This window comes from Scyliorhinus torazame, chromosome 7, assembly GCF_047496885.1.
Source record: "Scyliorhinus torazame isolate Kashiwa2021f chromosome 7, sScyTor2.1, whole genome shotgun sequence".
NCBI classification, from domain to species: domain Eukaryota; kingdom Metazoa; phylum Chordata; class Chondrichthyes; order Carcharhiniformes; family Scyliorhinidae; genus Scyliorhinus; species Scyliorhinus torazame.
The window spans coordinates 118,143,578-118,167,791 of record NC_092713.1 but is presented as its reverse complement, the minus strand read 5'-3'; the positions used below and the strand labels follow the sequence as shown (position 1 = coordinate 118,167,791).

The 24,214-nt window shown below is 46.2% G+C and overlaps 1 protein-coding gene across 3 annotated transcripts in view; it reads left to right on the top strand.

Moving 5' to 3' along the window:
• The window catches only part of slc30a7 (solute carrier family 30 member 7), a 100,744-nt gene that overhangs the window by 3,195 nt on the left and 73,335 nt on the right, over positions 1 to 24,214 (top strand). Inside the window, exon 2 of one of the 3 annotated variants that reach the window (XM_072511368.1) lies at positions 7,464 to 7,573. The exons of the other annotated variants lie outside the window; for them this stretch is intronic. The gene's annotated coding sequence lies outside the window, so the exon portion shown is untranslated. The remainder of the gene's footprint in view (positions 1 to 7,463; positions 7,574 to 24,214) is intronic. 3 annotated transcript variants of the gene reach the window in all.

Genomic DNA, 24,214 nt, shown 5'->3' with positions numbered 1-24,214 from the left:
GTCATGCTTGACAAATTTGCTTGAGTTCTTTGAGGATGTAACCAGCAAGGTGGATAAGGGGAAACCTGTGGATGTGGTATGTCTAGACTTCCAGAAGGTGTTTGACGAGGTGCCGCACAAAAGACTGATCCAGAAGGTGAGATCGCAGGGAATTGAGGGCAGAGTACTCGATTGGCTGACTGACAAAAAGCAGAGGATCGGGATGAATGAGTCCTTCTCTGGCTGGCAAACTGTAACTAGTGGGGTGCCGCAGGGGCCAGTGCTTGGACCCCAACTGTTCAAAATCTATATAAATGATCTGCAAGCCGGGACAGAGTGTAACAGCATAATTTGTGGACGGTATTAAAATAGATGGGAAAGCAGGCAGTGAAGAGAAGATAAAAGATTTTAAAGACTGATATAGAGAGGCTAGGGGATTGGGCCAAAAATTGGCAGATGGAATTTAATGTAGGTAAGTGTGAGGTTATCCATTTTGGCCCCAAAAATAGAAAGGCAAATTATTATCTAAATGGAAAGCAGATTCAAAATGCTTCTGGGCAGAGGGACCTGGGTTTCTTTGTTGATGAATCGCAGAAAGTCAGGTCAGTATGCCGGTGCGGTATATAATTAAAAAGGCAAATGGAATGTTAACATTTATTGCAAATGGACTGGAGTATAAAAATAGAGAAGTGTTGTTGCAATTGTATAGGGTGTTGGTGAGACATCTGGAGTATTGTGTCCAGTTCTGGTCTCCTTATTTGAGGAAGAATGTGGTGGCATTGGAGGCAGTTCAGAGGAGATTCACCAGATTGATCAGGGAATGAAAGGGTTGACATATGAGGAGAGATTAAACTGTTTGGGCTTATACTCGTTGGAGTTTAGAAGGGTGAGAGGAGATCTGATCGAGGTTTATACAATAGTAAAAGGGATTAATAAAGTAAACATAGACAAAATGTTCCCCCTTATAGGGCAGTCTAGAACGAGAGGTTGTAGATCTAGGTTGAAAGGCGGCAGATTTAGAACTGGGATGAGGAGCAACTACTTCTCGCAGAGCATGGTGAATTTGTGGAATTTGCTACCCCATAGTGCGGTGGAATCTGAGTCATTAAGTGGTTTCAAGAAGGAGATAGATATATTTCTGATTTTTAAAACAAATGGGTTAACAGGACATTGGGAACAGATAGGGAGGTAGATTTGAGACCAGGAAGAGATCAACCATGATCGGATTGAATGGCGGAGAAGGCTTGAAGAGCTGAATTGCCTACTTATGATCCTAGTTCCTATGTATTGACATTGGAGCTGTATTCCACAACTCTTGAAAGTAATTTGCCCAATGTATTTATAAATTTATTGCATTTAAGCTTGTAACTATGTCCCCTTGTTCTTGGCTCCTCCACTACTGAAAATGGTCTGTTCCTACATATCAAAGACTCTGCTTCTACCACCTTTTGAGAAAGAGGATTCCAAAGTGCCTCAACCCTCAGAGTAAGAAATTCCCTGCGTCTCTTTCTTAAATGGGCGACCCCTTATTTTTAAACCGTGACCCCGAATTCCAGATTCTCCTACAAAGAGGAAACATTCTCTCCATGTCGACCCTGTCAAGACCCCTCAAGGTTTGGTATATTTCAATAAAGTCCCCTCTTATCCTTTTAAACTTCAGCAGATACATGCTTGGCATGTTGAACTTTTCTTCAGAAGACAACTCTCCCATTCCAAGTATTAGTCTAGTACACCTTTTCTGAGCTGCTTCCAGCGCATTTACATCCTTCCTTAAATCAGAACACCAATACCGTACTCCTTACCCCAGATGTGGTCTCATTAATGCCCTGTATAACGGCAGCAGAACCTCCCTACTTTTGTGTTCAATTCCCCTTACAATAACAATTCTATTAGCTTTTCCAATTATTTGCTGTACCTGCATACTAACCATTTGTGATTCATGCACTTGGACACCCAAATCCCTCTGCTTCAAAGTTCTCTGCAATCTCTCACTATTTAGATTATATGTTATTTCTTATTCTTCCTGCGAAAATGAAGTTACACATTTTCCCACATTATGCTCCATTTGCCAGATCTTTGCCTACTCACTTAACCTATCTATAATCCCCTTTAGCTTCTTTATGTTCTCCTCATAACTTTTCTAACTATCTTTGTGTCATCAGCAAATTTAACAACCATGCCTTCAGTCGCTTCAGTCAGGTTATTTATATAAATAATAAAAGGTTGAGGCCCCAGCACTGATCCCTGTGGCAAACCACTCATTATATCTTGCCAAACAGAAAAAGACCCATCAATGCCTACTGTTACCTGTTAGCTAGCCAGTCTTCTGTCCATGACCATGTTTTATCCCCTACATGGTGGCACAGTGGTTAGCACTGATGCCTAGCAGCACCAAGGACCCAGGTTTGATTGCTGCCAAAGATGTGCAGGATAGGTGGATTGGCCATGCTAAATTACCTCTTAGTATATAATGGTTAGGTCTGGTTATGGGGTTGCTGGGGGTCGGCCTGGGTGGGGTGCTCTTTCAGAGGGTCGGTGCAGACTAGATTGCCAAATGGCCTCCTTCTGCATTGTATGATTGACCATGGTTTTTATTTTCCATAATAATCTTTGATCTAGTACCTTATCAAATGCTGTTGGAAATCTTCTGCCCATGACACTATTTTATCCCTAAACAGTGGCAGTGTGTGAAACTGCTTGCTCATAGCACCAAGGACTGGGTTCAATTCCAGCCTTGGGTGACTGTCTGTGTGGAGAGTTTGCACTTTCTCTGTGTCTGTGTGGGTTTCCTCCTGGTGCTCCGGTTTCCTCCCACAGTCCAAATGTGCAGGTTAGGTGGATTGGCATTGATAAAATTGCCCCTTAGTGTTCAGGAATGTGTAGGTTGGGGGTTATGGGGTTGCGGGTCTGGGACGGGAGAGTAGGCCTAGTTAGGGTGCTCTTTCAGAGGGTCGATGCAGACTCAATAGACCGAATGACCTCCATCTGCACTGTAGAATTTCTATCCAAGTACTGTACATCCACCAGTTTCCCATTATCCACAGCACGTTACGTCAAATAACTCCCAATATATTAATTAAACAAGATTTTTCTTGCCCAAAACCATGTTGACTGCCAGGTTACCATAATTTTTTCCAAATGTCCTGCTGTAACGTCTTTAATAATAATTTTAACATTTTCCATAGATATTATGCTAAATGGCTTGTAGTTTCCTGATTTCGACCTCCCTCTTGAATAAAGGAGTTACATTCACTATTTTCCAATCTAATGGAACCATCCCCAAATTTAGGTGATTTTGGGAAAATAAAACTAACCCTCCATTATCTCATGAGCCACTTATTTTAAGACCCTAGGATGAAGTTCATCTGGATCTGGGGTTTGTCAGCCCAGCAATTTGCTTTTCACTGGTGATTGTAATTTTCTTGGGTTCTTTGCTCCCTTCCATTTCCTGATTTATAGCAATTTCTGTGATGTGAATTGTAAGCTCTATAGTGACTGATGCAAAATACCTGTTCTCTTTATTTTCCATCATTAATTCCCCAGACTCACTTTATATAGGACTCATGCTCACTTTGTTAACTTTTAAAAACAATCTCTCTCCCTCTCTCTTTAGCTCCAACTCCTTGAAAACATATAATCTTTTGCCCTCAATCCTGCATCTAACCTGTCTAGCCCTGTTCGAATTTTGTCAGTTTCTGTAAGATCCCCCCTCATACTTTTAAATTCCAGCGAATATAACCCTTTTTCTAAAATTTGAAGTACCCAATTCATTTTTTTTCCAAATAACGGGCAATTTAGCGTGGCAAATCCACCTATGCTGCACGTCTTTGGGTTGTGGGGTGAGACCCATGCAGACATGGGGAGAATGTACAAACTCCACACGGACAATGACCTGGAGCCGGGATCCAGTGCCGCCCCCTAGCGAATATAACCCTAACTGACTCAATCTCTCTTCCTACATCAGTCTTGCCATCCCAGGAATCTGTGCGGTGAACACTCTTCGCACGGGGTTGTGGGCGTATGCCATTATTTATTGACAATCCCTATTTGCCCTTCAGAAAGTGGTGGTGAGTTGCCCTCTTGACCCGCTGCAGTCCCTAAGGAGTAGGTACACCCACAGTGCTGTTCGGGAGTTCCAGTATTTTGCCCCAGCGACTGAAAAGGCAATATATTTCCAAGTCGGGGTGCTGGGTGACTTGAAGGAGAACCTCCAAGTGGTGGGTATCTGCTGCTCTTGTCCTTCTAGGTGGTGGTGGTCCGTTTGGAAGGTGCTGCCTAAGGAACCTTAGCAGTACCTGCAGTGCATCTTTTGGATGATCCATACGGCTGCCACTGTTCATCGGTGGTGTAGGGATTGAATGTTTGTGGAAGGGGTAACAATCGAGCGGGCTGATTTGTACTGGATGATGTTGTGCTTTTTTTCATAAATTTAGAGTACCCAATTATTTTTTTTAAATTTAAGGGGCAAATTAGCATGGCCACTCCACCTACCCTACACATCTTTTTGGGTTGTGGGGGTGAGACCCAAGCAGACACTGGGAGAATGTGCAAAATCCACACGGACAGCGACTCAGGGCTGGGATCGAACTCGGGTAGCTGGCACCGTGAGGCAGCAGTGTTAACCACCGTGCCGCCCTGGTGTTGAGCTTCTTGGGTGTTGTTGGAGCTGCACTCTTCCAGGCAAGTGGAGAGTATTCCATCACACTCCAGACTTGTGCCTTGTAGATGATGGACAGGCTTGGGTGGCCCGTAGGTCAGTTACTTGCTGTAGGCTCCCTAGCCTTTGACCTGCTCTGGTAACCACAGTATCAATATGGCTAGTTCAGTTCAGTTTAGTTTCTGATCAATGGTAATCCCCAGGATGCTGATTGAGGGGGAATGTGATGGCAATGCCATCGAATGTCAAGGGGCGATGGTTAGATCCTCTCTTGTAGGAGATGGTCATTGCCTGGAACTTGTGTGGCGAAAATGTAACAAGCCTGGATATTGTCCACGTCTTGCTGCATTTGAACACAAACTGCTTCATTATCTGAGAAGTCGTGAATGGTGCTGAACGTAGAATCATAGAATTTACAGTGCAGAAGGAGGCCATTCGGCCTTTGGAAAGAGCACCTCACTTAAGCCCTAAACCAGTAACCCTACCAAACCTTTTGGACACTAAGCGACAATTTAGCATGGCCAATCCAACTAACCGGCCAATCTACCTTACCTGCACGTCTTTGGACAGTGGGAGGAAACCGGAGTACCTGGAGGAAACCCACACAGACATAGGGAGAAAATACAAACTCCACACAGACAATCACCCAAGATCGGAATTGAACCCGGGTCCCTGTAGCTGTGAAGCAGCAGTGCTAACCACTGTGCCAGCTATTTAATCCAACTTAATTATCCCCATGAGCTTCACTCTCTACCTACATTGTGCAGTCATCTACGGATATCCCCACGTCTGACCTTCTGATGGAAGGGAGGTAATTGATGAAACAGCTGAAGTTTATTGGGTCTAGTACACTACCCTGAGGAACTACTGCAGTGATGTCCTGAGCTGAGATGATTGACCTCTAACCACCAGAACCATCTTCCTTTGTGCCAGATATAACTGCAACCAACGGAGAATTTCCCCCCGATTCCCATTGGCTCCAGTTTTGCTACGGCTCCTTGATGCCATACTCGGTTAAATGCTGCCTTGATGTCAAGGGCAGTCACTCTCACCTCACCTCTGGCATCCAGCTCTTTTGTCCATGTTTGAACCAAGGCTGTATTAAGGTCAGGAGCCGAGTGACCCTGACGGAACCTAAACTGAGCATTCGTGAGCGGGTTATTGCTGAGTAAGTGCTGCTTGATAGTACTGTTGATGACTCCTTCCATAACTTTTCTGATAATGGAGAGTAGTCTGATAGGGAAGTAATTGGATTTGTTCTGTTTCTTGTCTACAGGACATAACTGGGCAATTTTCCATATTGGCAGGTAAATACCGGTGTTGTAACTGTACTGGAACAGCTTGGCTAGGAGTGCAGCAAGTTCTGGAGCACAAGTCTTCCGTACTATTGCCGGAATATTGTCAGTTAGCACTGCTGCCTCACCGCCAGGGACCCAAGTTTGATTTTGGATGATTGTGTGGAGTTTGCATGTTCTCCTTGTGCCTGTGGGGTTTCCTCCTGGTGTTACGGTTTCCTCCCACAGTTCAAAGATGTGCAGGTTAGATGAATTGGCCGTAATCAATGCGCACGGTTATGGCTTGGGGCATGGGAATGGGCCTAGATGGAATGCTCTTTCAGGGGGGGTCAGTGCAGATTTGATGGGCTGAGTGGCCTCCTTGTGCACTGTAGGGATTCTATGGATCCTTCCTCGGATAAGGAGACCAAAACTGTGTACACTATTCCAGGTGTGGTCTCACCAAGGCCCTGTATAACTGCAAGACATCCCTCCTCCTATACTTGAATCCTCTCACTATGCATGCCAACATACCATTTGCCGCCTTCACCGCTTTTACTTTCAGCAACTGGTGTACTAGGACACCCGGGTTTCTGCACATTCCCCTCTCTCAATCTATAGCCATTCAGATAAACTACCTTTGTGCTTTTGCTACCAAAGTGGATAACCTTGCATTTATCTACGTTGTATTGCATTTGCCTGGCGTTCACCCATTCATTCAACTTGTCCAAACAACACTGTAACATCTCTGCGTCCTCTTTATAGCTCAGCCTCCCACCCAACCTTCTGTCATCTGCAAATTCTTTGACATTACATTTAGCTCCCTCATGTAAATCATTAATATACATTGTGAATAGCAAGGTCTGAGCACTGATCCCTGCGGCATCCCACTAGTCACTGCCTGCCACTTTATTCCTGCTCTTTGTTTCCTGTCTGTCAACCAGTTTTCTAAAAATCTCCATACTACCAATTCCATGCGCTTTAATTTTATATGCTAATCTCCTGTGTTGTACCTTGTTGAAAGCCTTCTGAAAGTCCAAATAAACCACATTTGCTGGCTCCCCGTCATCAACTTTACTAGTTACATCCTCAAAGAATTCCAGTAGATTTGTCAGGCATTATTTCCCTTTCGTAAATCCATGCTGACTCTGTCCAATCCTGACACTGTTTTCCATGTGTACTGACCATAAGACATAGTAGCAGAAGTAGGCCATTCGGCCCATTGAGTCTGCTCTGCGATTCAATCAGATCATGGCTGATGTGATATAATCCTCAACTCTTTTTTCCTACCTTATTCCCTTGATTCCCTTACTGCTGTCTGTCTCAGCCTTTAATGACCCAGCCTCTGCAACCCACTGTGGTCAAAAATTCCACAGATTCGCCATCCTCTGAGAGAAGTAATTCCTCCTCATCTCTATCTTAAATGGTCGATCTCCTACCCTTGAGATTGTGCCTTCTGGTCCTAGACTCTCCCACAAGAGGAAACATCCTCGCATCTACCCTGAGAATCCTATATGTCTCAAAAGGTCATCTCTTATTCTTTACTCCAATAGGTACAGGCCCAACCTACTTAGCCTACCCTCCTAAGAAAATCCCGCCATACCCGGGGTCAACCTCGTGAGCCTTCTCCGTCTTCCTCCAATGCCAATATATCTTCTCTTAGGTAAGGGAACCAAAACTGTTCACAGTATTCCAGGTGTGGTCTAACTTGTGCCTTGTATAGTTTTAGCAGGACTTCCCTATTATTAGACTTTTTTCATTTAAATAATATTCAGCTCTTAAGTGCATAACTTCATATTTTCCTATGTTATATTCCATCTGTCAAGTTTTTGTCCACTCAAAATCTTTGTTAGTGTCACAAGTAGGCTTGCATGAATACTTCAATGACGTTACTGTAAAAATCCCCTAGTCGCCATACTACGATGCCTGTTCGGGTACACAGAGAATTCAGAATGTCCAATTCACTTAACACACCTGTCTTTCGGGTCTTGTGGGAGGTAACCAGAATACCTGGAGGAAACCCACGCAGAAACTGGGAGAACGTGCAGACTCCACCCGGGCGGTGACCCAAGCTGGTAATCGAACCCGGGACCCTGGTGCTGTGAAGCACAGTGCTAACCACTGTGCTACCGTGCCAAACATTTCTATATCTCTCTGTAGACTCTTGTGTGTGATCCTCACCACGTACCTTCCCACCTAATTTTGTGTTATCCGCAAACCTGACAATAGTAGATTCACTTCCCTCCTCCAAGTCGTTAATATATATTGTAAATAATTGTTGCCAAAGCACTGATCCCTGTGGTGCTCCACCAGTTACAGGTTTCCATCCTGAAAATACCTCAAAGAATTCTACGAAATTTGTCAGGCATGATTTCCCCTTCAGGAAGCCATGCTTAATTATATTGTGCATTTCTAAAGCTCTACTATTACATCCTTTATAATGGACTCGGTAACACTTCCCAGTGACAGAAGATAAACTAACTAGCCTATAGTTTTTTTTTTTTTTTGTCTCCCTTTTTGAATAAAGTTCTTACATTGACAGTATTCCAATCCTCTGCGACTTTTCCAGAATTTAAGGATTATTGGGAAATTACTACTAGTGCATTCACTATCTTCGTAACTACTTCCATTAATATCCTGGGATCCAAGCTATCAGGCCCAGCGGACCTATCAGCCGTTAGCCCCATTAGTTTCGCTAGTACTTTTCCCCTTGTGCTTGTTTTTTTTTGGTAAAATATTTTTATTCTCCATTTTCACATTTTCTCCAGAATTTACACCCCACCCACAAGTAGTAAACGGTAACAAATACAAAGTCAATTTCCTTATCAACAACAATGATCCCATCTTCCCACCACCCCAAGCAACGACCCACCTGACAATATAAGCATCAAATAAAACAAACCCTCCCACGGTGGGACAAACAAAGGAGAAATAAAAGGAATTAGGAATCGCCTATGGTCACCATTAACTGATAGAGTCCCCCCCCCCCCCCTTAACATTCAATGCCATCCAATCCCCGGAGGAGTACCGTAGATGACACCCCTCCCCTCGACTTTTCCCCCCCCCCCCCCACAAATCTTTCCACCCCAGCTAGACTCATCGGGGCCTATTCTGCCAGGCTCCGATGGCCGCAGCCACTCCCCCCACCTCACTCCCGTTCACTGGCCGGTTTAAACTGGCCAGCGCGGAGGCCCCCGTCGGGGTCTCTTTACCCCTTGCCCGGCCCCAGGAAAACCAAGAAATCCCCTTTAGCACACACACCCTGCATACACACCCAAGCTCCAAAGAACCATCATTGCAAGTGAAAGTCCCCTCTCTTCCCTTGTCCAAGTATATACAACGTTGACTCATTTAGCACATACACCCGCCGCAGTGAAAAAATACAGCTACATGAGGCTACATCGGTACATGTCCACTTCTCAATTCAGCCACAGTCCTTCTGTCTTCGCAAACTCCTCTGCTGCGCCGTCCCGATATAAATGTCCTTGAATTTGTAGGTCGCCCTTAACCTAGCTGGGTATACTATGCCGCACCGCACCTTACTGATGTACAGCGCCTTCTTCACCTGGCTGAAGGCAGCCCACCTCCTCGCCAGCTCCACCTTAAAGTCCTGATATATGCGTATACCAGCCCACTGCACCTCCCGCTTCTGCTTTGCCCAGCTCAGGACCTTCTCCTTCACACTGTACCTACGAAAACACAGAGTCATTGGCAGCTCACTCTCCTTTGGTACAGGCCTCCACGACCGATGAGCCCGATCCAGTTCATATCGGGAGGGATCATCACCCTCCCCCCAATAGCTTCGCCAACATCGTGGCAAAATACCCAGTCGGCCTCGGGCCTTCCACTCCTTCGGGAAGACTCACAATCCTCAGATTCTGTCGCCTGGATCTGTTATCCAAGTCATCCACTTTGACTCGCAGACCCTCGTTGATCTCTATCACCTTCTGCATCTCCATCTCCTTGAGGTAAATTGATCGCTGTGCTGCAATAATGTTTCTTCCACTTCCTTCAGCGCCGTGCCTTGCTCCCGTACCTCCGCCACTGCTCTCAATACCGCCACCCTCACCAGGGCAATCGCCTCCTCCACCAGCACTTTCAATACCGCCCCCATCTCCTTCCTCATCGCCTCCATGTGTTTTGTGAACTGCCTTTCGAGTTCCGCGGCCATCACCTTAGTCATTTCTTCAACTGTGGGCAATGCGGCCTCCCCTGGTGCCCCAGCCTCCATTTACTTGCCATCCCCGCGGTGACCTTTCCATTCCCCAACGGACTTTCAGCTGCTTTTTTCATGGCCGTTTTTTTTACTTGTTCTTGACATCTCCTTCACTGTGCCTTCTCCCTGCTTTTTCCGCCTCTGTTACCCCTGGGACCGGGCGTTAGACCCTGAAAATGCCATTCCCGAGCGGGATCCCTCCAATGTGCGGCTGCCTCCGCCCGCCAACAATGGAAGTCCCCCCCCCCCTTGTGCTTGTTATTGTATTTATTTCCTCTCTTTCTCTCCTCCCCCCCCCCACCCCTTGATTATTTAATACTTTTGGAATGTTATTAGTGTCTTCTGCCATGAAGACTGACACAAAGTATTTGTTTAACTCCTCTGCCATTTTCTGGTTCCCCATTATTATTGCCCTAGTATCATTCTCTAAGGGCCACGTTCACTTTGGCCTCTCTTCCTTTTTGTATATTTAAAGAAGCCCTTGCTGTCTGATTTTATATTACTTGTTTGTCTACTCTCATAGTTTATCTTCTCCCTCTTTATTATATTTTGGTCCTCTTTTGTTGGTTTTTAAAACTTGCCCTATCACTAATCATGGCAACATGATTTTTCTTTCTGTTTAAGACTATCCTTCACTGCTATTAAATTGCTTATAATGAACTCTAGCATTTTCCCCCATTACCAACGTCAGGCTGACTGGTCTATAGTTCCCTGTTTTCTCTCTACCTCCCTTTTTAATAATGGAGTTACATTAGCTACCCTCCAATCCATAGGAACTGTTCATCGATCTTGATTTTTTAATTCTTCACTTACTCCTCGTTGCTGGCCTCAACAGGTTTTGGAACAGGCCAACAAACTGCCCCAAGTATCCAGGAAGCCTTCCTCCGAACCTCTGATGGCGTACTTAATCTTCTCCAGGTGGAGAAATTCCAAAAGGTCAGCGAGCCAGTCTGCAGCTGTGGGTGGTGTTGCTGATCGCCAACTGAGCAGGATTCTCCGGCGTGCGATTAGGGAAGCGAAAGCAAGGGCGTTAGCCCCCTTCCACATGTGTAGTTCTGGCTGCCGGGCCCCTCTGGCACCGTTCACATTTGTCCTCCACCTCCGGGAAGAACCTGCTCATTCAGGCTCTGGTCAGGTGCGTTCTGTACACTACTTTGAGCTGCATTAGGCTGAGCCTTGCGCAAGAGCAGGTGGAATTAGCCCTGCTCAGTGCTTCGTTCCAGAGTCCTCACCCTACCTCTGTCCCCAGTTCGTCCTCCCATTTTTCTCTGGTCACGTCCAGTGGTGTTTGAGCTCTGTCCAGTAACTGTCCGTATATTTTCCCACATAGTCCCCCACTTCTTGCTGCTTGTGCCTATCAGGTCTTCTAGTAGTGGGGTTTCTGGGGCCCTGGGGTACCCTATTGTTTCTTTGCGGAGGAAATGTTTTATTTGGAGGTGACTCCTTTCTTGTCCTTTAGCTAGTTTCCACTTCCTCGGCAGTTTGTCCAGTATCACCATCTGTGCCCTACGTAGAGGTCCCCGACCGTCAGTGTGCCTCCATCCTGCCTTCATCTTTTGAAGGTGATATCTAGCATGGCTGGGGGGAATCTGCGATTGTAGATGAGGACCATGGGGGACATTTTAGTTATCCCGAAGTGTTGTCTCAGCTGGGTCCACGTTCTCAGCGTGGCTGCTACCACTTGGCTCGTTGTGTATCTTGTTGAGGGGGATGGGAGTGCTGCTGTAGCTAGGGCCTGGAGAGTCATTCCTTTACAGGAGGCCTCCTCCATTTGTACCCAGTCTGTGCCGGGTTCTTGTACCCAAACTGCCGGGTTCTTGTACCCATCCCCTCACTCTTTCTGCCGTTGCTGCCCAGTGATAGTATTTGTAGGTTTGGTAAATCCAAGCCCCCTTTGATTTTGCTTCTTTGCAATGTCGGTTTGGGAATTTTCGGGTTCTTACCCCCCTCCACACACACACGCCATGATTAGACTGTCTATGTTTTGGAAAAAGACCTTGGGGATGAAGATCGGTATGGAGAAAACGAGCTTCCTCTTAATGTTTTAGTAAGTCTTTGTTATTTTGAATACCGTGAGCAAACATCTGACCTGCCATTCATCTTTGCGCAATTACATGCATTTTGTTTCAGTTTGATACTATCATCAACTTCTTTAGTTAGCCACGGATAACGGGTCCTCCTCTTGGAATTTTATTTTCTGTTGGAATGTATCTGTTTTGTGTATTCTGAAATGTCCCCTTAAGCCTGTCACTGCATCTGTATTGACCTATCCCTTAACTTAATTTGTCAGTTCCGAGCTTTGCTAACTCAGTTTTCATGTCTCATAATTGTCCTTATTTACATTTAATATACCAGTCTTGGACCCACTCTTGTTTGGGGGGCATGGTAGCACAGTGGTTAGCACTGTTGCTTCACAGCTCCAGGGTCCCAGGTTCGATTCCCGGCTTGGGTCACTGTCTGTGTGGAGTTTGCAGTTTCTCCCCGTGTCTGCGTGGGTTTCGTCCGGGTGCTCCGGTTTCCTCCCACAGTACAAAGATGTGCAATTTAGGTGGATTGGCCATGATCAATTGCCCTTAGTGTCCAAAAAGGTTAGGTGGGGTTACAGGGTTACGGGGATAGGGTGGGGGTGTGGGCTTAAGTGGGTGCTCTTTCCGAGGGCTGGTGCAGACTTGATGGGCCGAATGGCCTCCTTCTGCACTTTAGATTCTATGATTCTCCACCAAACTAAATGTAAAGTTCAGTCATATTATGATCACTGCTACATAAGGATACCTTCGCTTTGAGGTCATTATTTGATCCTAACTTGTTGCACAATACCAGATCTAATATAGCCAGATCTCTGGTTGGCATCAGAACATGCTGCTAAGAAACTAGCACCAAGACATTCTATGAACTCCTCATCTAGGCTATCTTATCCAATCTTATTTTTCCAGTCGAAATGTCGATTAAAATCTCTGATGATTATTGCTGTATCTTTCTGTCAAGCTCCCGTTATTTCCTGTCCTAACATTTGGTTACTGTTAGGGGGCCTGTACACCACTCCCACAAGTGACTTGTACCGTTACCATTTCTGATCTCCATCCAAACCGTGGCTATACCCTGGTTCCCTGAACTTGGGTCATCCTTCTCTCCTGTGCCAATATCGTTACCAATTAGCACCTTTTCCTATCTCCCAAAATGTCATGTGCCCTTCAATACTCCGGTCCGGATCTGAGCCACCCTGCAGCTGTGTCTCTGTTGTCATTTGAGAGTCCTTTTAAGAAAAGTGTCTTTTATCAAATGGCTGCAGTGATGTCATTGTGTGGGTGGAGCTGGAATGTGATTCTGCTTTTTACTTTCGTTTTGAGCTGGAAGCTCTTTTTGGCTCTGTGTTTTAGTTTTGCTTTCAGTTGGAGAGCTGCATTCAAACCAAGCAGATGTATACTGGCCTCTCTCTCTATGTTAAACAAGGTATTTAGATCACTTGATAATTTAAAAGTGATAACTGTTCTCCTTAGAGAATTCAAACCTACTGTCTTTGTTAAAAAGTGTTTTGGCTTATGGATGTTGTTAGGAAAGTTACTAAGGGTTACCTATAGAGTACTGTATCTTTTTGGGGGGTTATCAGTGTTGGTAGTTGGTAAGATATTTACTGTGGATTTATAAAATGTTAACAGGATTCATAGAATAAATATTTTTGTTTTAAAAATACTTTAGATCTCTGTTGCATCACACCTGTAAAGTGGGCCCTTGTACTCCCCATAACCAAAATCTATTAAAAGTTGTGGATCAGGTGAACTCCATGATATACTTTGATGTTCTCTAAACCCTGGCCCATAACACTGTAATGGCCATCAGATCATATTTATTTTTATTTGCATAGATCATATTTATATATATTTGCACTATCCGTCCATCTGTTTAGTTTTGAACGCTATTTTCCCTTGTTCAAGTACCCTTCATAATAGTAAACAATTAAATTACAAAAGCAAAATAAGTGTGGATACTGGAAATGTGAAATAAATGCAGAAATAACTGGAAATGCTCAGCAGTGTGTCGGCGTCTGTGGAGAGTGAGACAGCTAAAGCTTTAAGTTGATGGGCTTTGGTCAGAACACTTCTTGTCTAGTAATCCCTGTTCTGCTGACTAAAAGGATCAGTTTTCCTAGTTCTTTGTATTTGCAAACCTCATACAGATGGCATTCTAGTGGATCTGTGTTGAACCCTTGTTGAACCTAAATCCTTCCTAAAGTGTGGAGCTCAATATTGCACAGAATACACTTACCTAGGGTCTTATTCATATTTTATTGCATCAGTTTATGGTAAACAAATCTGTTGATACTCATCCATGAAAAGATATGTTTAACATTTTGTCTCATTGCATTTGCAACTTTTATCCTTGAGGCAATTCAAAAAGGCAGCTTACCACAACCTTTTCAAGAACAATTATGAATGGGCAATAAATGTTGGCCTCGTCAGTGACACCCAGATCCCATAGATGAGCATAAAGAGAGAACTCTATTTCATTTAATTAAGAAACCATGGGATCCACTCCGCTATAAGTACATTGTTGCTGCTCACACTATTGCTCCTATATTTTATTTATGTCATCTCCGTTTTTATGTTCAGTAAACCTTGAGAATTCCATGATCTTATGGACCAGAAATCATTAATGTCTGTAGACCTGTACCCCTAAATTGTCCTGCCCTTCCACCGAACTGAGACCATCATTATTAGCTTAAAAACATTTCTGAAAAAGTCTGTTGAAAAACTTTGATCTGGTTATAATCAAATGTTCATCATTTTTAGATATTACCATTATTCTCTTTCCATTTCATCTCCAGCCCCCTCCTGACCCAAATCCTAAAGGCAATGGTTCCTCCCTGAGATGAGGTTTTGGAGGTGCTGAGTGACTTCTGGCATTTACAAATGTGATCATTATTCGCGCATATATTTTGACCATGCGTATCTGTGACTTTTTGACCTTCAAATCTCAACCTATTATTGACTGATTTAATCAAACCACTTCTAAAGCTCTACCTACTACTTTGAGTGAGATCACAAAACTCAGCACAGATTCATGAGCAAACCTGGACCTGGCTGTTGTGATTATTGGTTATTTGCATATGTGCTGAGTTTGGTTGAGTATTCAGCAACCACTTTTAGGAGCAATGATAGCAAAAGTAATATACTTGCCTTGATAGATAGCAACAGTAACGTATTTGTAAAGCATGGATCCCTTGGTGCCTAAATAATGGACTTGGCTGTCTTTTTATATCCAACCATGGGACCTGGGTGTCACTGGCAAGGCCAGCATTTATTCCCCATCCATGATTTTCCTTTGAAAAGACGGTGGTGAGGTGCCTTCTTAAACTGCCTCAAGGATAAAAATGCAGATGAAATATTAAGAAATATTAATGTTTTGGGAACGATTTCCTTGTAAAGCAGGAGGCAAGTCTGCAGAGTTGTTCACCATAAACTGATGCAAATCAATCCTCCTTTGTATGCTGAGCTTTAATGCTTCAGCGCAGTTTTGAATTGGTAATTATTACAAAGGATTTAAATGCCATGGTGCTTGGTTTAATAAATAAGAAGCTAAATTGAGTGACCACTATGTTAAAAACAAATTGCATTTTTATAGCACTGTTTGCTATATGTATTTATGATGTGGAGATGCCGGTACCGGTTGGACTAGGGTGAGCACAGTAAGAAGTTTTACAACACCAGATTAAAGTTCAAGAGGTTTGTTTCAAATCACTGTATGCATCTTTGACTTTGTCACTATATATGTTTCTGGAACATACCTCTTCATTCACCGAGGAAGGAGCAGTGCTCCGAAAGCTAGTGATTTAAAACAAACCTGTTGGACTTTAACCTGGTGTTGTAAGACTTCTTAATATGTATTTACAGTATGGATGCAGGCTATGCAGTCCAACAGGTCCATACCAGTGTTCTCTAAATGGAGAGAAACGTCAGGGTGAAAGCAAATCACTGTGGATGATGGAATCTGAAACCAAAAGAGAAAATGCTGGAAAATCTCAGCAGGTCTGGCAGCATCTGTAAGGAAAGAAGTGAGATCTCGTTTTGAGTCCAGGTGACCCTTTTAGCTTTGACAAAGGGTCATCTGGACTCGAAATGTTAGCTCTTTTCTCTCCTTACAGATGCTGCCAGACCTGCTGAGATTTTCCAGCATTTTCTCTTTTGGAAACTTCAAGGTGCTCTGGTGCAGAGGGGTCTGGATGTCCACGTGCATGAATTTCAGAAAATTAGTATGCAGGTACAGCAAGTAATAAGAAAGGCAAATGGAATTTTGGCATAATAGCTAAAGGGGTAGAGTCTAAAAGCAGGGAAGTGTTGCTGCAACTGTACAAGGCATTGGTGAGACCGCACCTGGAGTACTTGTGTACAGTTTTGCTCCCCTTACTTGAGGAGGGATACACAGAAAATAGAAGCAGGTGGCGGCTACTCAGCTCTTCGAGCCTGCTTCACCATTCATTATGATCATGGCTGATCATCAAATTCAATACTCTGATCCAGCCTCCCTCTCTTCTTCTTCTTCTCCCCCCAATATCCCTTGATCCTTTAGCCACAAGAGCTAACTCATTGTGTAATTTCAATGTTCTGGCCTTAATTACCTTTTGTGGTAGTGAATTCCACAGATTTATCACTCTCTGGGTGAAGAAATTTCTCCTCGTCTCAGTCCTAAATGGTTTACCCCTTATCCTCAAACTATAAGCCCTCGTTCTGGACTCCTCCAGCATTAGGAACATTCTTTCCGAATCTACCCAATCTATTCTTGTTGAATTTTATACGTTTCTATGAGATCCCCTCTCAACTTCAATGAATATAATCCTAACCGATTTAGCCTCTCCTCATATCACATTTAAAAATTTTAAAAAATTTAGAGTACCCAATTCTTTTTTTTTTCCAATTTAGCGTGGCCAATCCACCTACCCTGCACATCCTTGGGTTGTGGGGGTGGCACCCACGTAGACATAGTGAGAAGGTGCAAACTCCACACAGACAGTGACCCGGGTCCTCGGTGCTGTGAGGCATCAGTGCGAACCACTGTGCCACCCTGTCCTCGTATGGCTGTTCCACCATCCCAAGAATCAGTGTTGTAAACCTTCACTGTACTCCCTCCATAGCAAGAACATCCTTCCTCAGATAAAGACACCACAACTGCACACACTACATCAGGGGCGTCATTCTCCGACCCCCCGCCGGGTCGGAGAATGGCCGTTGGCCGCCGTGAATCCCGCCCCCGCCGAAGTCTCCGGTACCGGAGATTGGGCGGGGGCGGGAATCGGGCCGCGCCGGTTGGCGGGACCCCCCGTTCAATTCTCCGGCCCGGATGGGCCGAAGTCCCGCCCAGAAATTGCCTGTCCCGCCGGCGTAAATCAAACCTGGTATTTACCGGCGCGACCAGGCGGCGTGGGCGGGCTCCGGGGTCCTGGGGGGGGGGGGGGGGGCGCGGGGCGATCTGACCCCGGGGGGTGCCCCCACGGTGGCCTGGCCCGCGATCGGGGCCCACCGATCCGCGGGCGGGCCTGTGCCGTGGGGGCACTCTTTCCCTTCCGCCTCCGCTACGGCCTCCACCATGGCGGAGACGGAAGAGACTCTCCCCATTGCGCATGCGCGGGAAACGTTCTGCGGCCGCTGACGCTCCCGCGCATGCGCGGGGAAACTGTCAGCGGCCGCTGACGCTCCCGCGCATGCGCCGCATTTCCGCGCCAGCTGGCGGGGAAACAAACGCCATTTCCGCCAGCTGGCGGGGCGGAAATCCCTCCGGCGTCGGCCTAGCCCCTCAATGTTGGGGCTAGGCCGCCAAAGATGCGGAGCATTCCACACCTTTGGGCCGGCGCGATGCCCGTCTGATTGGCGCCGTCTTTGGCGCCAGTCGGCGGACATCGCGCCGTTGGGGGAGAATTTCGCCCCAGGTGTGTCCTCACCAATGCCCTATACTATTGCCGTAAAACAGCCCTATTCCTATACTCCAATCCTCTCGCTATGAAGGCCATCATACCATTCCTCCTCTTTGCTGCTTGCTGTACCTGCATGTTTATTTTCAGGACTGATGCAAAAGGACACCAAGGTCTCGCTTACTATCTACTTCTCTCAATTTACACCCATTCGAATAATATTCTGCCTTCCTATTTTTGCTACAGAAGCAGATAATCTCACATTTATCCACATACTACTACATCTCCATGCATATGCCCACTCATTCAGCCTGTCCAAATCCTGCTGAAGCATCTCTGCATCCTCCTCGCAGCTCACACTCCCACCCAACTTTGCATCATCTGCAAATTTGGAGATAATATATTTAGTTCCCTCGTCCAAGTCATTGATATATAATGTGAGCAGTTGGGGCCCTAGTACAGATCCCTGCGGTATCCCACGAGTCACTGCCTGCCAATTGGAAACCCAGTTTTCCCAACTTTTTGCTAACCAGCTTTCTATCCATCTGCAATCCCATGAGTTTTAACTTTACATAGTAATCTGCTACGTGATACCTTGTCGAAAGGCTTCCGATTCCAGCCCCCCCCCCCCCCACCCCAGCAAATGTCAGGCTCTCTTCTCGCGCCCCCACCGCCCACCCAAAACGCCCAGGTCTCTTCCCCTCCCCCGACATCTGGCACCCTCCCCCCCCCCCCCCCCTTTGTTTTTAAAAAATATTTTTTATTCTCCTTTTTCACATTTTCTCCCAAATTTACACCCAACAATAAGCAGTATTCAGTAACGAATGTAATGTCAATCCCCATATCAATAACAACGATCCCATCCTCCCACCAAACCCCAGACATTAGCCCTCATGTTAACATAAACAAATGACAAAAAGGAATCCGGAATCACCCATAGTCACCATTAAAACATACAGCCCTCCCAGCACCCCCCCTAATGTTCGATGTGATCTAATTCTCGAAAGTGCATAATGAATAATGCCCATGAGTTGTAGAATCCCTCCATCCATCCCCTCAGTTCAAATTTGACCATTTCAAGCGGCAAGAATTCCAGCAGGTCCCTCCGCCACGCCAGGGCACAGGGTGGAGAGGTTGATCTCCACCCTTACAGGATCCCCCTTCGGGCGATCAACGAGGCGAAGCTACAACATCTGCCTCCGCGCCCGTTTCCAACACCGGCTGGTTCGACACCCCGGAAATGGCCTCCTGAGGGCCCGGGTCCATTTTCAAGTGCACCACTTAGAGATTACCCTAAAAACCTTCCAGTAATCCTCCAGCTTTGGACAGGACCAAAACATATGAGCGTGGTTTGTCCCAGGTTCATTATCTAGATTATTCTCATGGGAAACAGCATCTCTCACTGTCTGGTATGAAATGTGGGTATTTTACAAGAAGCCATTTTAAATCTTGGGCCATTTTTTCCTTTAATTTGTTATATACTAAAAGGTAGATTCTTTACTAAAAGGGTAGATTCTATCACCTTGTGAGGTGTGCTTGTTGCTAATTTTCTCCTTGGTTCAATTGCTCTGTTTTATTACCTTTGCTCTCGAGTCGCCAGGTATCTTTATGATACCGCCACGAGGTTCAAGGCTGAGTAATGATCAATAATCCAATACACCGGTTAGTAAGATTTAAATCGAAGCACATTTATTATACACAGTAATTGCTACTCATGCACAAATTCTACGTCTAAGCTACTTCTACTACTAACAGGCCGATACTTAACTTTGGACTGGCCCACCAGGTCAGGGGAACAAATGGCCTTTCGCTCGGGTTCTGAGCCTGCGGGTTTCGAAGTTGGTACAGATTGATAGCTAGGAGCGCCTATCTCGTAGCGAGCGTTGAATTAAGACTTGCGAGTGTCGGTCTTCACTGCACCGGTCACGGTCAATGTTGGTTCGTTGTTGCTGGGTAACCCGGGCAGGACGCAGAGCTGAAGAGGAGCTGCTGAAGAGTGAAGAGCTGAAGAAGAGCGCGATTTGAACTTGGGGCTCAATTCTTATAGTCCCCAGGGGCTTCCCGCCTTTTGCGGCGGACCCTGTACCTGGTCTCAAGTGATTGGACTTTGTCCCAATCGCTTGGTTCGATTTTCTCCAATACTGGAGCAGTTCCCTGATCGATGGGCGGTCTTGAGGTGTTTGTTCACCTCCTTTGTTTTGGCTCCTGCTGGTGCTGAGGAGTCTGGCTTTGCTTTGTGTGTCCAAAATGTTACTTATTGTTCCCGGGGATTGCTCATCAGTATGCAGATGGCTGCTACTTTGTTATGCTGATGGTCGCTGGTAAGGTTGTCTGGCCTTTGCAGAGGTAAATACACAGCAAACCTGCAGCTGCTGGTTTCTGTCTTGTTGGCTGACTTTCCCATCCGCCTTTGCCGTTCGCCATTTGAAATCGGGAGTTGGCCACTTTAAGTGGCTACATGCTCTACACACCACCTTCAGCTGTATCAGCCCCAACCTCACACACAAGGTGGAGGCGTTCACTCTCCGGCGCACCTCACACCAGAACCCCTCCTCCATACCCTCTCCCAACTCTTTCTCCCACTTTGCCTTGATCCATTCTAGCGGCACCTTCTCCTCCTCCAAAATAGACCCGTATCCCACAGTCCAAAGATGTGCCAGTTAGGTGGATTGGCCATGCTAAATTGCCCTTAGTGTCCAAAAAGGATAGGTGGGGTTATGGAGTTACGGGGATAGGGCGGAGGCAAGGGCTTAAATGGAATGCTCTTTCCAAGGGCCGGTGCAGACTCGATGGACCGAATGGCCTCCTTCTGCACTGAAAATTCTATGATAAACCGCCGATACTACCCCCTCCTCCAGTCTCCCTGCCGTCAGCAACTCCTCCAGCAATGTGGAAGCCGGCTCTACTGGGAAGCTCTGTATCTCCTTTCTGGCAAAGCCTCAAACCTGCATGTATCTAAATATTTCCCTCTATTCCAACCCATACTTCGCTCCCAACTCCTTCAGTCCTGCAAAATGACCCCCAAGAAACAAATCTTTTAGTGTCCTAATTCCTTTCTCCTCCCATCTCTGAAAATTTCCATCCCACTTCCCTGGCTCAAATCTATGGTTCCCCCGAATCGGCATTTCCCTTGACCCTGCCGCCAACCCAAAGTGCTGTCGAAACTGCCTCCAAAGTCTCAACTAAGCTATTACTACCGGACTCCCTGAGTATCTCCCCGGGGCTGTCGGGAGCGGCGCTGTTGACTTAATTCCCAACCCCCCTACACAAACTCTTCTCCATTCTGACCCATTGAGAGTCAACCCCTCTGACCCAGCTCCGTACCTTCTCCACATTCGCTGCCCAGTAATAATACATCAGGTTCGGAAGACCCAAACCCCCTGCCTGCCTTCCTCTCTGTAGTAGCACCTTTTTAATTCTGGCCACCTTCCCTCCCCATATGAACGAGGTAATCATCCCTTCAATCTCTCTAAACAATGCCTTTGGCAGGAAAATCGTCAGGCATTGAAAAATAAACCGGAATTGCGACGCACATTCATTTTAACTACCTGTACCCGACCCGCCAGTGACAGAGGGAGAGAAATCCCACCTTGCCAGATCAGCTTTCACCCTCTCCACAAAACTAGAAATGTTGTAACTACGGAGCCCCCCCCCCCCTCCCAATCACGAGCAACCTGTACCACCAGGTATCTAAAGTGAGTCCCCGCCTTATGGAATGGCAGCGCCCTCACCCCTGACCGAGACACCACAAAATATTCACTCTTGTCTAAATTTAATTTGTACCCCAAGAAAGATCCAAACACCCGAAGCAGCTCCAGTATTCCCCCTTTTGACACACTCTGTTCCGACACATATAATAACAAGTCATCGGCATATAAGGACACCCTGTGCTCTATCCCCGCCCGCACTATCCCTTTCCATACCCCCCAAACATCTTAATGCGATGGCCAATGGCTCAATCGCGAGTGCAAACAGCAGGGGGGCCAAAGGACATTCCTGCCTAGTCCCACGGTGGAGAGGACAGTATTCTGAGCTGATGTTATTTGTGTGGACACTGGCCCTCGGCTCCTTATATAATAGCTTTACCCAGTCCACAAATCTGGGTCTAATTCCAAACCGCTCTAGAACTGCCATCAAGTGCCAGACAGGCTTTGTTAAGGGTCGGCAAATGTCGGTCAATATTTGGCGGTTGTTGAATATTGTGTTCTCCCCCGCCGCTGGGCCCCGAGCCGGAGGTGATTGTGTCTTTGAATGCTGAGAAAGCATTTGATGGGGTGGAGTGGAGGTACCTTTTTGAAGTCCTAGAGAGGTTTGCTCAAGGCCAAAGTTTATTTCATGGGTGCGTTTACTGTATAGGGCTTCCACGGCTAGTGTCAGTACCAATGCCTTGAGCCCGAGGTACTTATTGAACAGGGGGAACAAGACTGGGGTGTCCAATGCCCCCTCTCATATTTGCTTTCGTGGATAATGAAGTGTGGAGTGAGGCCCTTCTTAGTTCAAAGTCTACGTCTTCGTGTGCACAGCTTGGCCTGTTGCAGCTGAAGATAGTGCAAACGGCTCATCTGACCAAGGTTCAGATGAGCTACGGCTCTCCGGGGGTGGAGGACAGGTGTGAGCAGTGCCCCGGGGGGGCTGGCCAATCACGCTCATGTTCTGGTCGTGTCCCAAACTGGTAACCTTTTTTACGTTGTCTTCTTTAGCACCATGTCAGCGATTCTGAATAATGATCTGGAGCCTTGACGTTTGGTGGCCATTTTCAGGGTCTCAGACTCACTGAGTCTGCAAACAGTCCTCACCTTCGCCTCATGGATTGCCCGCAGGTGGGTTCAGCTGGAGAGGAGGTCTTCTCTGCCCAGCGCCTTGGTGTGATTGGGTGACCTGATGGAATACTTGTATCTGGAGACGGTCAAGCACACCATCCGGGGGTCGGTTGAGGGGTTCTGTCTGAGGTGGCAGCCATAGCCTACTTTAAGGAATTAGTCACAGTCAGTTGCTGGGGAGAGGTATTGGGTTTTATTTTTATTTTCTTTTATGGGTGAGGTGCATATGTATGGTTGTGTTTTTGCTATGTTGTACTGAGTTACACCCAATTTATTTTACATGTAAAATCTTTAATAAAATTTTATAAAAAATATTTTAGATCCGGTAAATTGGTACGGACTGACATTCTGTAGGTGGAAGCTATGTCCCATAGTGTCCAGGTAACTTTTCCACCTCTCTGATGAGTTGCAATGCTTGTAGCTGAACCTCCAGCTCATTAACTCTGCACCAAAGTTCCTCAAGTTGCACTCTTTTTTTTTTTAATAAACATTTTATTGAGGCATTTTTGGTATTGTAACAACAAGAAAAACAATGTACATGAAACTATAAACATGGTGCAAAAGCTGTCTTCCTCCCTTACAGGTGCCACCTTTATTAACCCCCTATTCTAACCCTCCCTTCTGCTGACGATTAAGTTTCCTCGAAGAAGTCGACGAACGGTTGCCACTTCCGGGCGAATCCTAACAGTGACCCTCTCAAAGCGAACTTGATTTTCTCCAAACAGAGAAAGCTAGCCATGTCCGATAGCCAGGTCTCAAACTTCGGGGACTTTGAGTCCCTCCAAGCTAATAGTATCCGTCTCCGGGCTACCAGGGAAGCAAAGGCTAGAACGTCTGCCTCTTTCCCCTCCTGGATTCCCGGGTCTTCCGATACCCCGAAAATCGCCACCTCTGGACTCAGTGCCACCCTTGTTTTTGACACCGTGGACTTGACATCTGCAAACTCCGACCAAAATCCCCTAAACGTCAGACATGTCCAGAACATGTGGACATGGTTCGCTGGTCCTCCCGCACACTTTGCACACCTGTCTTCCACCCCCAAAATCTGCTCATCTGGGCCACTGTCATGTCAGCGCGATGAACGACCTTGAATTGTATCAGGCTGAGCCTGGCACATGTTGTGGACACGTTGACTACTCAACGCGTCTGCCCATAGACCATCCTCTATCTCTCCTCCCAGCTCCTCCTCCCACTTGCGCTTCAGCTCCTCGGTCTGCGTCTTCTCTGACTCCATAAGTTCCTTGTAAATGTCAGAGACGCTCCCTTCTACCCACCCTCTGGAAACTACCCTGTCCTGAATCCCCCTTAGTGGGAGGAGCGGGAAGGTTGACACCTGTCTACGTCAGAAGTCCTGCACCTGCAGATACC